Source organism: Manihot esculenta, chromosome 2, assembly GCF_001659605.2.
Source record: "Manihot esculenta cultivar AM560-2 chromosome 2, M.esculenta_v8, whole genome shotgun sequence".
NCBI lineage: Eukaryota > Viridiplantae > Streptophyta > Magnoliopsida > Malpighiales > Euphorbiaceae > Manihot > Manihot esculenta.
In genome coordinates, this window is record NC_035162.2 from 35,939,028 (window position 1) to 35,951,536 (window position 12,509).

Sequence of the window (12,509 nt, forward strand, 5' to 3'; positions counted from 1 at the left end):
TGAACAAATCCCGAGGCCTGAGTGCCTCCTTGGGACTCTCCCATACCTTCTTCTGACATGCTAACTGTAACGACTCGGAAACCGATACCCCTCTGTAACGGCCCGAACCGCTACCGGCGCTAGGATCCAGATCGGCTTAAGGCCGCCGGGACCCGTAGCAAGCCAGACATACCTCCTATTACCTGGTCAAATCCCATACATGAACAAAACTTAAACATAAATGCTTAAACCTCTGATGTAAATACCGAGCTTGACCTGTATGCAACATAACTGGAAATATAAAGAACCCCCTACTAGAGCCCTCAAAACTCTAGCTGGGTCAACATAACATATATCAAGCTGGGATCACATCCAAAGAACTAGAACCTGACCTGTGCATGCATCAAACCACAAACATAAGACCTCCACAAGGGTCCTCATCAAATATTCTAGCGTGGTAAACAACACATGCCACTAGTTTGGTTCAACTCAACTCAACATAAAACCATAACATACATCATGTACTAAACAGAGACTAACCAAGTCTTAGGGCCAAGCACAGAACTAATCCATAAACATAACTCTACTTTAAATTACATTTCATTACTGTACATTATCTTACAATGCATTATATCAATTATATTACATGTCCACACTAAACTTACTAATCTATTACATTAAGCAAAGCCTTAACTCTTGAAACTTCCCGAACGACCTCATACCTGCAACACTAGGGTTAGGGGAGAGGGGTGAGCTAAAAAGCCCAGTGAGTAGAAACAAAGAAAACAGTTCATTAATTACATGCTTTCATGAAATGCGCCACAGCACAAACAATTCACATCACGGATTGGACATGACCTCAAAACTCCCTCTGTCGGTGCCCGGCCCCAAAGGAGCTCACACAGGACTTTCATAATGCCCGGTCCACAAAGAGCTCACACAGGACTTTCAATACATAGTATGGTGCCCGACCCTAAAAGGGCTCACACAGGACTTATCCATCAAATGCCCGGCTCTCAAAGGACTCACACAGGACTTTCAATCATGACAGATCTATGGGATATTGGGGTCGCCTTGGTCCATCCACATCAACAGTAAACAATGCAATGCTTCATATTCGTGAAGCTAGTGCAATCAACCTATTACATATAAACATGATGCATGAACATGCTTTAGGCATTTGATTTCTTTAAAGTAAAAGATTAAGTTAGTTCTACTCACCTCTGGCAGACGCTGGACTGACTCTGCAACTGCTAGCACTGATGGCCTCCTCGATCCCTCGGGTCCAATCCTACACAGGTGGACTCGAATGAGGTGCCAAACACACTCTAAAACAACTCATAAATAATTCCCCAAAAACCCTCTAAAACATCACTTAAACATGCATAGAAAACAACCATGAAAAGGCTGGACAGGCCACTTTCGGCGGCACCTTCGGCGGCCGAAAGTCCCTCTCCAGAGATGAAAGTCAGACACTTTCGGCAGCCGAACCTTCCTTCGGCAGCCGAAAGTCTGCTTTCAAGCCAAAACTCAACTTTCGGGAGTAAGGTTAGGCGGCCAAACCATGCATCCATAGGCAGGTTCGGCGGCCGAAAGCCCTTTCGGCGGCCGAACCTGAGTTCTTCCCAGAAGGGCATAACTCAGCCTTCACATGCATAACAGCCCCCAAACCTTTTCCAAACACCCCAAAACGAGCACCCAACCTCCTAAAACATGCATAAACCCTTAACCATGCACAAAAGAGCTTAACAACTTGATTAAACTCCAAAAACAACATCAAAAGCATACCTAGATAGCTTATGACCCACATAGGCCAAAACCATCAAAACAACCCATAACCTCACTTGCTCTCTCCCAATCATGCATACACTCTCCCACATGCATAAACTAGCATAACCCTTCAACATAGCATCATATAAACATACATGAGCATCACATAACATACATTGGGCATAAAACCCACAAAAACCTAAACATGCATATCTACCCATACCCAACCATTAAAACCTTCATAAAACTTCATAAAAACACTAGGAAAGCAAGGATCTACATTTACCTCTTGAAGATCGAGGGGTGGTGTGATCCCTAACTCGGAGGTGTGGAGGATCCAAGCTCCAAAAGCCTCCAAGCTCCCAAAACTCCTTTTTAAGCTACAAATCTTCAAAACAAGGGTAGAACTCATGAAAAACTTGAGGAATGGGTAGAGAAAACATGAAAACGGCCAAAGGAGCACAAGAACTCACCTGAGCTCGAGAATGGGGAGAAAACTCGCCTATTTCCGATCTGAGGGCTCTTTACAGGTGGCCTGGTCAGAGACCTTCGGCAGCCTAACGTGCCCCCTAAACTCATGCATGTTCGGCGGCCGAACCTTGGCTTGTTCAAACAAAGCTTTCGGAGGCCAAAAGCGCTCCCAAAGTCTTCCCATGTTCGGCGGTCGAACTTCACTTTCGGCGGCCGAACCTGGCAAACGCCTTCTTGGTATTTTCTTTTCAAAACTAAATTCTTTTCCATTTAAAACCATGAAATCAGTAAAAACATTTTAGAAAACCCATTTTACCCCTATAGAAGACTCTGGCATCATCAGAAATTTCAGATTCCAACGGAGATTCCGTCGGAAGATAGGGATTCCGATGTCGGAATCTAGTCGGGTATTACACTAACTCCCAAACTGCCATCCCTTCTCTGCTCTACATTCATATCATCCCCCATATCCTCTGACATTCCTCCCTGAACTGTTCCCCTTACTGATCTGCTTCTACCCAGATCCAGAGACCTTCTAGGGTCTCTTACTGCTCTTTCTCTGTTAGACCTACTTGACATTGCCCTAGGCAATGTTGGAGGACGGGCACTCATGCCCTCATCCTCAGGTGGCACTCCAGTCAATTTTACAGATCGATGAGTTCCTCTCATCCTGTTTTCTGAAAAACAGCACACATAGCACAAACATTAGCATCATATGGTTCATGTGGGAACACATGAACCCGCATCACATACATCATACAAGACAGGACTCCACATCCTATCCTAGTGGACATGATCTTTCCTATTGTGCTTGACCTTCTATAACATCTATGAGCCCGACACTCTAGGTCCGACCTTATGAACCTAGGGCTCTGATACCACTCTGTAACGACTCAAAAATCAGACCGCTACCGGCGCTAGGATCCAGATCGGCTTAAGGCCGCCGGGACCCGTAGCAAGCCTGACATATAACCTGAAAACCTGTATAATCCCATACATGATCAACAACATACATAAAAATTAAAACTTTTCTTTCCATTCAAACTCCAAACTCAACTTGTGCATGCACTGTATATAACATAAATCATAAATATTGATCCCTCTGTGGGATCTCATCAGTGCCCCCAATGGGTAACATAACATATGTTGAGTTGGTTTACATAAAACATCATAAAAATCTCTAAGATCATGCATTAAAAAGGATAACAACAATCTATGGTCAAGCACACCTCTAACATCCATAAACATCATCTCATTACATAACTAAACTATACTTTTACGTTACATCAAGATCATTTATCATGTCCACACTAACTATTACAATATCAAAACTTCATTACTCTATCCGGACTCCTGCTCTATCCTGAACCTGCAAGCCTGGGGGTAAAGGGAGAGGGGTGAGCTAAAAGCCCAGTGAGTAGAACTATAAAAACATATTAACACTATGCTTCATGAAATGCATCATAACACAGACAATTCACATAAGGGTTGGGTGAACTTGTCACCAATTAGTCCCAGCTATCTCTGTGCCAGGCCGTAGCATGGGGTCCTGGTCTTCCTGTCATATCATACATTACTTACCATTGCCCCAGGGCCTCCTCTAGGCTCCTGGTCTTCGAGTCCCATATCCGTGCCAGGCCATAGAATGGGGTCCTGGTCTTTCTTACTCTGTGCCAGGCTGTAGAATGGGGTCCTGGTCTTCCTGTCAGGGACTAATTGGGTCATCCAATATTCACCCACATCAACAACATATGATGCAATGCGGCATATTCGTGAAAACTAATGCAATCATTCTATTGCATAATCATGATGTATGAAACATGATAAAAACATTTAATTACCCAATTTAAAAGATTAAGTTTAGTTCCACTCACCTTTGGCTGACTCTGACAACACCGAAGCAGCTGAACTCACTGCTGGGGTCCGCGGTTCCTCGGATCCGAACATACACAGGTGGACTCACATGAGGGACCAAACATACTAGAACATATCTCTAAACTACTCCCCAAAAACCCCCTAAAACATCATGAAACAACCATAGAAAAACATGCAAAGGAGGCCTGGACAGGGCACTTTCGGCGGCAGGTTCGGCGGCAGAAAGTCCCTCTAGAGCCGAAAGTTAGGCAGGTTCGGCGGCACTTTCGGCGGCCGAAACTCCCAGACAGAGACGAAAGTCTCCTTTCAGGGGCAGGCTTCGGCAGCCGAAAGGCTTGCCTCCCCAGCCATGTTCGGCGGCCGAAAGTCCTTCGGCTGCCGAACCTGGTTTCTGCCAAAGGGCAGAAACTTGGTTCCCTTTGCACATTTCGCCTCCAAACCATCCAAACATGCATCAAACCTATTCTACAACACACAAACACAAGCATACATGTTCCTAGGGGCCTCAAACCATCATAAACCCCATCTACAACACATCAAGCATCCACATTGTTCAAGAACGCACATTAAACCCATAAACATAACCATAACCTAAACATGCATTCTACCCCCATAGATCTACTTAAAACTTACTTAAAACATGCAATGAGCTTAAGATCGGCTCTTACCTCTTGAAGATCGAGAGAGAGACGACCTAAAACTCAGAGGTGGGAGAGATTGGGTTCTTGAACCTCCAAGCTCCAAAACTTGCTCAAAATTTGAAAATCTTCAAAACAAGATGGAAACTAATGAAAATCGTGAAAGATTTGAAGGAAAGGACTCAAGATCGGTGAGGGATGGCAGAGAACTCACCTTGGCCGACGACGGGGAGAAAAACTCGCCCGTTTTCGGCTAAGGGACCCTTTTATAGTGGCTGGCCAGGCCACATTCGGGGGCCGAACGTGCCTCCGCATGCATGCCATGTTCAGCGGCCGAACTTGAGGTTCGGCAGCCGAACCTGGGCTTCCCTCACTTATGCCTTCGGCGGCCTAAGGCACGCCCGAAATGCAAGCATGTTCGGCGGCCGAACTTGAGGTTCGGCGGCTGAACCTGGGTTTTCCTCCAAGGTAGTTTTCATGCAAAAACTCATTTTCTTTCATGCTTAAAAACATAAAACTCATTAAAACATTTTATAAAAACATGGTTTTACCCTTCTAGAGGTCTCCGACATCCGAGATTCCACCGGACGGTAGGAATTTCGATACCGGAGTCTAGCCGGGTATTACATTAGACAAAGGAAACTACTAGAACTTAAGGAATCTACTAGAACCTACTTATTTATCTAACGCTATATGCTAACATCCCCTCAAGTTAGATCAGGGGAAAAGCAACCAAATGCTACTCGGAGATAAAAAAAATTTGTGTTGTGGAATGGGAAATGATTTGATGGTGATAATATGTGGGTAGGAGTAATAAAATTTTTTTGTAGTTGTTTTTAGACCAAGTAACAATTAATGTCAAGATACTTGGTTCTCGTGTTTTTCTATATGAATAGTTGCTTGGTTATTACACTGTAGAACCATGGAAAACAGAGTTGTTAACTATATGAATAGTTACTTGGTTATCACACTGTAGAACCATGAAAAACAAAGTTGTTAACTATATGAATAGTTGCTTGGTTATCACACTGCAAAGAAACAGGAAATTATACATTTAACTCGTAAATCTTTGAGTATATATGAAATTTATAAAAGTTCATACACGACGGCTTCTGTACTTCGATACTCTACTTTGGCAGAAGATTTAAAAACTATTTTCTATTTCTTGATCTTTCAACTAATAAAAGAGTTTCTAAAAAAAATAAAAAAATCCAGTAACAATTGCATAAAAAAGGAACAAGTGGTCTAATTTACATCACAATAAGTTGAAAGATGAGACAAGTTAGATGTAGCAGAAAAATATAATTCTCTAGCTAAACATGTATGAAGATATATTAAACCATGGCAAGCGGCATCTCGATGTGGTTTTCTACGACTAGACATAAAGTAACTCAAGTAATAAATAGTAAAGCTAATGTTTGGCCTAGTAGTGTGAATGTATAACAATTTGCCAATTAGTCTCTTATATTTATCAGGTTCAGAAAGTAAATCACTAGTAGAAGGATCAAGATTCAAACCTTTGGGCAGCGGAGTGGAGGCACTCTTAGCATGTAACATGCTGTTATCACTTAACTCATCAAAAATAAACTTTCTCTGACTGATATGGGTGTCAGAAGCAAACCTGACGATTTCTAAACCAAGGAAATATTTCAAATGTCCAAGATCTTTGATAGTAAATTCACAATATAGATCACATTTAATTTGATCGATGATAGAAATAGAGGTACTAGTTGTGATTACATCATCTACATAGATAAGCATAAAAGTAAAGGTACCATTATCATCCCTCGTGAAAAGACAATTGTCATGTATTGACTGGCTAAAACCAAAAGACCGTAGGAAGGATGTGAAATCCAAGTTCCACTGTTTTAAACTATAAAGCGATCTTTTCAATAAGCAAACTTGACCTAGACTAGCTTTTGAATAACCTACAAGGGGCTGCATGTATACTTCCTCTTCCAATAAACCATATAGAAAAGCATTATCGATGCCAAACTAAAATATAGGCCAATGTTTAGATGTGGCTAAAGAAATAAAAATTTGAATAGTAACAATCTTGGCTACAGGAGAAAATCTAAATACAAATTTGAATGGTAATGATCTTGGCTATAGGAGAATCTATCTTTAAAATGCAGTCCCTCCACTTGATTATATCCCTTGGCCACTAAATAAGCCTTATATCTATTAATCCTCATCCCCATTCGGCTTGCTCTTAACCTTGTAAAACCATTTTGAACCAATGACCTTTTTGCCGAGGTTGGTAAGCATTCATGTTCCATTTTTTTAACAGCTAAAAGCTCACAATACATTGCCTCAACCCAATTAGGATCAACTGAAACTTGAGTTTAAGTACAAGGTTCTTGAATGTGAGAGATTGTGTTGAGATAAATATGATGTGAATTGTAAAGTTAATAGACAAATCAAGATTAGAAGCAGTGGATAAGTGATTCACAATGAAGTCTTGCATCTAAGATGGTTTATTATGTGTTCTGGTACTCTTTCTTAAAGGTAGGAGAGGAGGAATGACCATTTCTTCTGAATGTGATTGGGAGACACAATCAAACTGTGTGGGAATCTGATCAAAACCAGAAAAAGAACTCGAGGTATCATGAGGTAAACTAATGGGAAGAACTAGAACCGAAACAGAAGGCTTCTAAGATGAATTCTTTTCAAAAGGGGAAATAGACTCATGGAAAAGAACATTTCTACTAACAAATTTTTGTTTTGTGTCTAAATGTATCAAAAGAGAATGCATTTGGCAGATCTAGGATCAAATTTATTTTTCTTACAATTGTGATGATAACAAAGCATAGACAACCAATAGTTCTTAGGTGATCATAAGTAGGTGGCTTGTGAAATAAGGGTTCAAAAGGAGTTAACCAACCTAAAGCTTTGACTAGTATACTGTTAAGAATGTAAGTAGCTGCCAAAATACATTCGGACCGTTAAGTTTTTCAGAATTGAGCTTGGAATTGAATGACCCTAGCTAGATTGAGAATATGTTTATGTTTAATTTCTACTATGCCATTTTGTTGAGGTGTACAATGGTAAGTGGTTTAATGAATAATTTCATGAGAAGAAAATAAGATGCACACTTTTTATTAAGTAATTATCCTCTATTATCAGATCTAATAGTTTTGATGGTTGTGTCAAATTGTGGATTGACATATTGAAGGAAGGAGGTCAGAATAGAATATGTTTGCTCTTTAAATTTAAGCATATAGGTCTATGTTGTTCTAGTTTTATCATTAACAATGGTTAAAAAAATCTAGCATCAATAATAGAATGAACAAAAAAAAAAAGTCCTCATAAGTCCATATGAACAAGGTCGAAAGGATTAGCAGTGATACTGTTACTGTTATGAAAAGGTATCCTAGACATTTTAGCTAGAGGACACAAAGCACACATGTGATTAGTATCAACAAATTGTTTAAAAATAGGTATATGAGACATTTTATGACAAAGAAGAGTGCCCTAGTCAAGCATGAAAAACAGAAAAGGAACCTTTGTTATAGAATTTTTAAGAGAGGCAACTTTTTATTACAATTATAAAATTCAGTAGGATTTACAATGAGATTTGAAGCAATCAAATTACAAACAGAATCAATATAGGACTGAATAGTGGAATTAAAAAGACTATTATTATCTAAAATGTATAACCCACTTATTATTCTTTCAATAGCTATAATAGATCTAAGCTTCTGGTTCTGAAAGGAGCAACAAGATGAATAAAACTATAATGTCAAATTAGTGTCTTTAAGCGGTTTGGATACAGATAAAAGCTTCATAGTAAAATCAGGAACAATGAGAACATCAATTACTTCATGTGTGTATGTAATGCAATAGTTTCAGTATATGAGACTTGTATGGAAGAGCCATTTGGTAAATGCACATTTATTGGTGTAGAAATAGAACAAATAGACATCATATGGTGTTTATATGCTGTGACATGATCTGATGCATCAATGTTAATAATCCATGCCTTTGTTCCAGTTATCATAGTGCAACAAGTAAAGAATGAGGAAGAAATTTTATGATTGAGATAGTAAGGGTTGAGGTTATTACCAGAATAATCAGATGGATGATAAGTATAGGCTGAGTGTGAATTAACAGTATTTACTGTAGCAACTGCTTTATTTTTTATTAGCTTGCTCTTCTCTTGCTGCAGTAGCTCAAGCTTTACACTAACTTCTTCCATTTTGTTCAATTTAGCAGTGACTAATCCAGTGTCAGCTATTGACGTTTTTGGGATCAATCTTATATTGTGACCTTCGATATGTGACATGTAAGCTGCATATTTTGGTTTGAAGGTCCCTGGATTAATGAAGTTCTTATTCTTATTCTTGAACTATTCTGGATAACCAATTAACTTGAAGCATCCTGCTTGTGTATGTCCATCTAGGTTTCAGTAGTCACAGTGGCCTTTTCTCGCATCATATTTCCTGTATTCTCACCTGTTGCTTTGAGATCGAGCAGTGACCTCAGTATGCTCTTTGAGGTTGGTTTGAACTTCCTTTTGAGATTCCACTTGCAGAACCATTGAGAAGGCTTTATTTACCGTCGGTAATGGATCTAGGAGCAATACTTGACTGTGGACTTGATCGAAGGCATCGTTGAGTCCCATAAAAAATTACATTAGATGATCGACATTATGAATTTCTATGGTGAGCTTTTCAGACCCACAGCTGCGTGGAGCTATCGACACAATATTTGCTAATTCATCCTGTAGTTGTTTTAATTTAGTGTAGTATGTTGTCATCGAGAGATTCTCTTGAGAGATTGTTGCTATCCTCCGCTTAATTTGATAAGTCATTGGCCCGTTGCTCTTACCATACCATTCTCCCAATTCGATCCAAAGTTCTCGAGCAGTGGTGGCGTAGAGAAAGCTTTCAACTAGATCCTTTGAGATAGAGTTGAGAATCCATGATGTTACCATGTAATCGCAGCGTCTCCACTTCTCGTATGTTCATATCCATCTTTTGGTATAATGAATTTGTCTTCCACGAACGCGAGCTTATTCTTAGCTCTGAGAGCGATTTTCATCCCTCGATTCCAGCCTTTATAATTGACGCCATTTAGTTGAACGGAGACAAGAATCATCACTAGATTATAAAACTTTGCAAGTCAAGGTGTCGTCGGTGATGGTCTTAGGGATGTGTTTCGTTGGAGCTGATTGGCTCTGCGACCTAGCAGAGCTACTTTCTTCTATTTTCTCGATCTAAAGGAGGTTCTTTGAGGCAAGAGAAGAAAAGAAAGAAAAAAAATTCTAACAACCTGCTCTGATACCATCATAGTTTGATGAAAAATACTCTACTATAATGAGTACTATAGAGTAAAAAGTATATTTTATGTATGTACAACACACCTATTTAAGGATGTTTAGATACAAAGGAAACTATAAGAATATACTATAATAATTTGAGATTTGATGAATTCGCTAGGACAGAACACTTGGATTAAGGTTTTGATCTTAGGGGGAAATCAATGAGTCGGGATTGGTAGTTAGGGGATTAATAGAGCTCATCATTGATTTGAGTAAGTTGATATTTTTGGGGAAGAATCTTAGTGTATAGTTGAAATCAAAGAACTTATCTGGTAATCTTATTTTGGATTAAATTTTTGAATGGTTCCATGTACCATAACATCTCTAATAATTTCAGACTTTAATCACTTTGTTAGCGTCTAATTTTTTTTGGAAGGACAAACAATTTTTACTTTAAAAAAAAATAAAAAATTTCTTCCACACTTATCATATCAAAAAAGTATTGTTATTAAGTAAAATATAATAAGTATATTGTTATTAGGTAAAATTATTATCACATCTCTATAATATTTTGATATAACTAACTAATTTACCTTTTATATTTTATAAATTATATTAAAATGTCTTTATAATTTAATTTTGTTAATATAAAAAGACAACCAATATTTTAATTATTTTAACTATTAGTCAATATAATAAAATTTTTTAATTTCGAAAATACCTTCTATTAAAAATAAAATATGATACTACTCTCCTCCACTCTCTTTTCTCGCATCCCTCTCCTGTTGTCTTTTGCTTCTTTAAAGTGGATGGATGCATTTAGGGCTGAGCATTATTCGGTTTAAACCGAAATAACCGACCAAACTGATTAATTTTGAAAATTTGGTTAGGTTTTATTTTTAATTCGGTTCGGTTCGGTTTTAATTTTCTGAAAAATCGGTGATTTCGGTTCGGTTCGGTTTTAGATTCAAAATCTTCAATTAGACTGAACCGAACCGAAATCACCTATACCACGTCGTTTCGTTTTGAAATGTACCCTTATTTACCCTAGATCTAAAACCCGTGCCACACTCTTCACGCTATGACGCTAAATCGCTAATCTCCATTCCTGCATTCCACGCCGCCTCACATCCCTGTGCCTCTTCTCTGAGCTCCACCACTTCCAGCGGGTCCAATGTCCACCGTCCAACCTCCACTCTCCTCTTGACATCGACCGATTAACCATCGCGGCTAACTCCGGTCATCGATCTTCACTACGTTGCGGATGCGCGACTTAGCAAAGCCGACTCCTCCTCACCTCACCGTCGCTCTCTAATCTCTCTCTCCACACAATCGTCGGCGTCGGTTGTCGCTCTCCATGCAATCGTCGGCCGTCTCTCTCCAGTCCATCGGCTCTCCGCACCGTCAGCAACTCAGTCTTCCTCAGTCCTCGATCTTCAGTCCTCAGTCCTCAGTCTTCCTCAGTTCTCTATCTTCCGTCCTCAGTCCTCATCAACAACTGTAAAAGGTAAGTAAATTTTTTTTATAAAGAGTATTGAGTCGTTGTTGAGAAAAGTGTTGGTTGTATAACTTTCTTGTTTGAGGTATCTTGTTAAATGTCCTAAGACAGAGTCTAACACAGCTAAGAAAAGAGACTTTGTACTTGTTACTAAAAATCTCCTTAATTCCTTTCAAATTCTTCTGATGCTGTCATGCTTTCTGGAGAAACTACCCATGGAAAGTAAATGAACTGTGAACTTGGCTCATTTACTGATCAAATTCTTCAATTGAATTTTAGAACACAAAATCAATGTAAAAAAAATAATGAAAAATTTGAAAATCAGTTCAACCGATCAAACCGACTGAACCGAACCGAACCGAATCAAATCGGTTCGATTCGATTATTCCTCTTATTCGGTTCGGTTCGGTTTATATAAAATACTGCAATTCGATTTTCGGTTATTTCGGTTCGGTTCGGTTTTGAACCGAACCGACCTTATGCTCACCCTAGATGCATTTCCATTATTGTCATATTTGGGTCTTCACTTAGTTGTTTTGATCATAAATTTAATTCCTTTGTTTTCTTTGCTTAAAAAAAAAAAAAAAATGGAGTTCCCATTTTAGCTCTATTTTACTTCTCTAAAATTTATTTGTCATCTACAGCAATACAAGGAAGCTGACAACAAATAATTATATTTTTGAGCCAACAAGGGAAGTAATTTAAACCATTTCTGCTTTCATGAAATATTAAACAGTGGCCTATCTTTTATTTATTTTTATTAATTTACTACTTTATTTCAGATTTTTTTTTCATTTTTATAATTTCAACTATTCTATTACCTTACTGCTTAGCCATATCCTATTTATATTTTCTATTCAACACTAATAAAAACTAATATTGATATTGATTCTTCTACTGTTTCCATCAAAATATTTAGAAAATATATTTAGATATATATAATTTGGTTTCATTCAAAATCTCCATTAAATTATTTTGATTAAACTAAAGACTCGCATTAGTACCTATCCACATG

At 38.6% G+C, this 12,509-nt stretch overlaps 2 protein-coding genes across 4 annotated transcripts in view; both read right to left on the reverse strand.

Annotated features, from left to right (window-relative positions):
* LOC110609176 overlaps positions 1–12,509 on the reverse strand; it is a 138,509-nt gene that overhangs the window by 34,222 nt on the left and 91,778 nt on the right. The gene's annotated exons all lie outside the window — the stretch shown is intronic.
* LOC110609191 overlaps positions 1–12,509 on the reverse strand; it is a 58,169-nt gene that overhangs the window by 29,830 nt on the left and 15,830 nt on the right. The gene's annotated exons all lie outside the window — the stretch shown is intronic.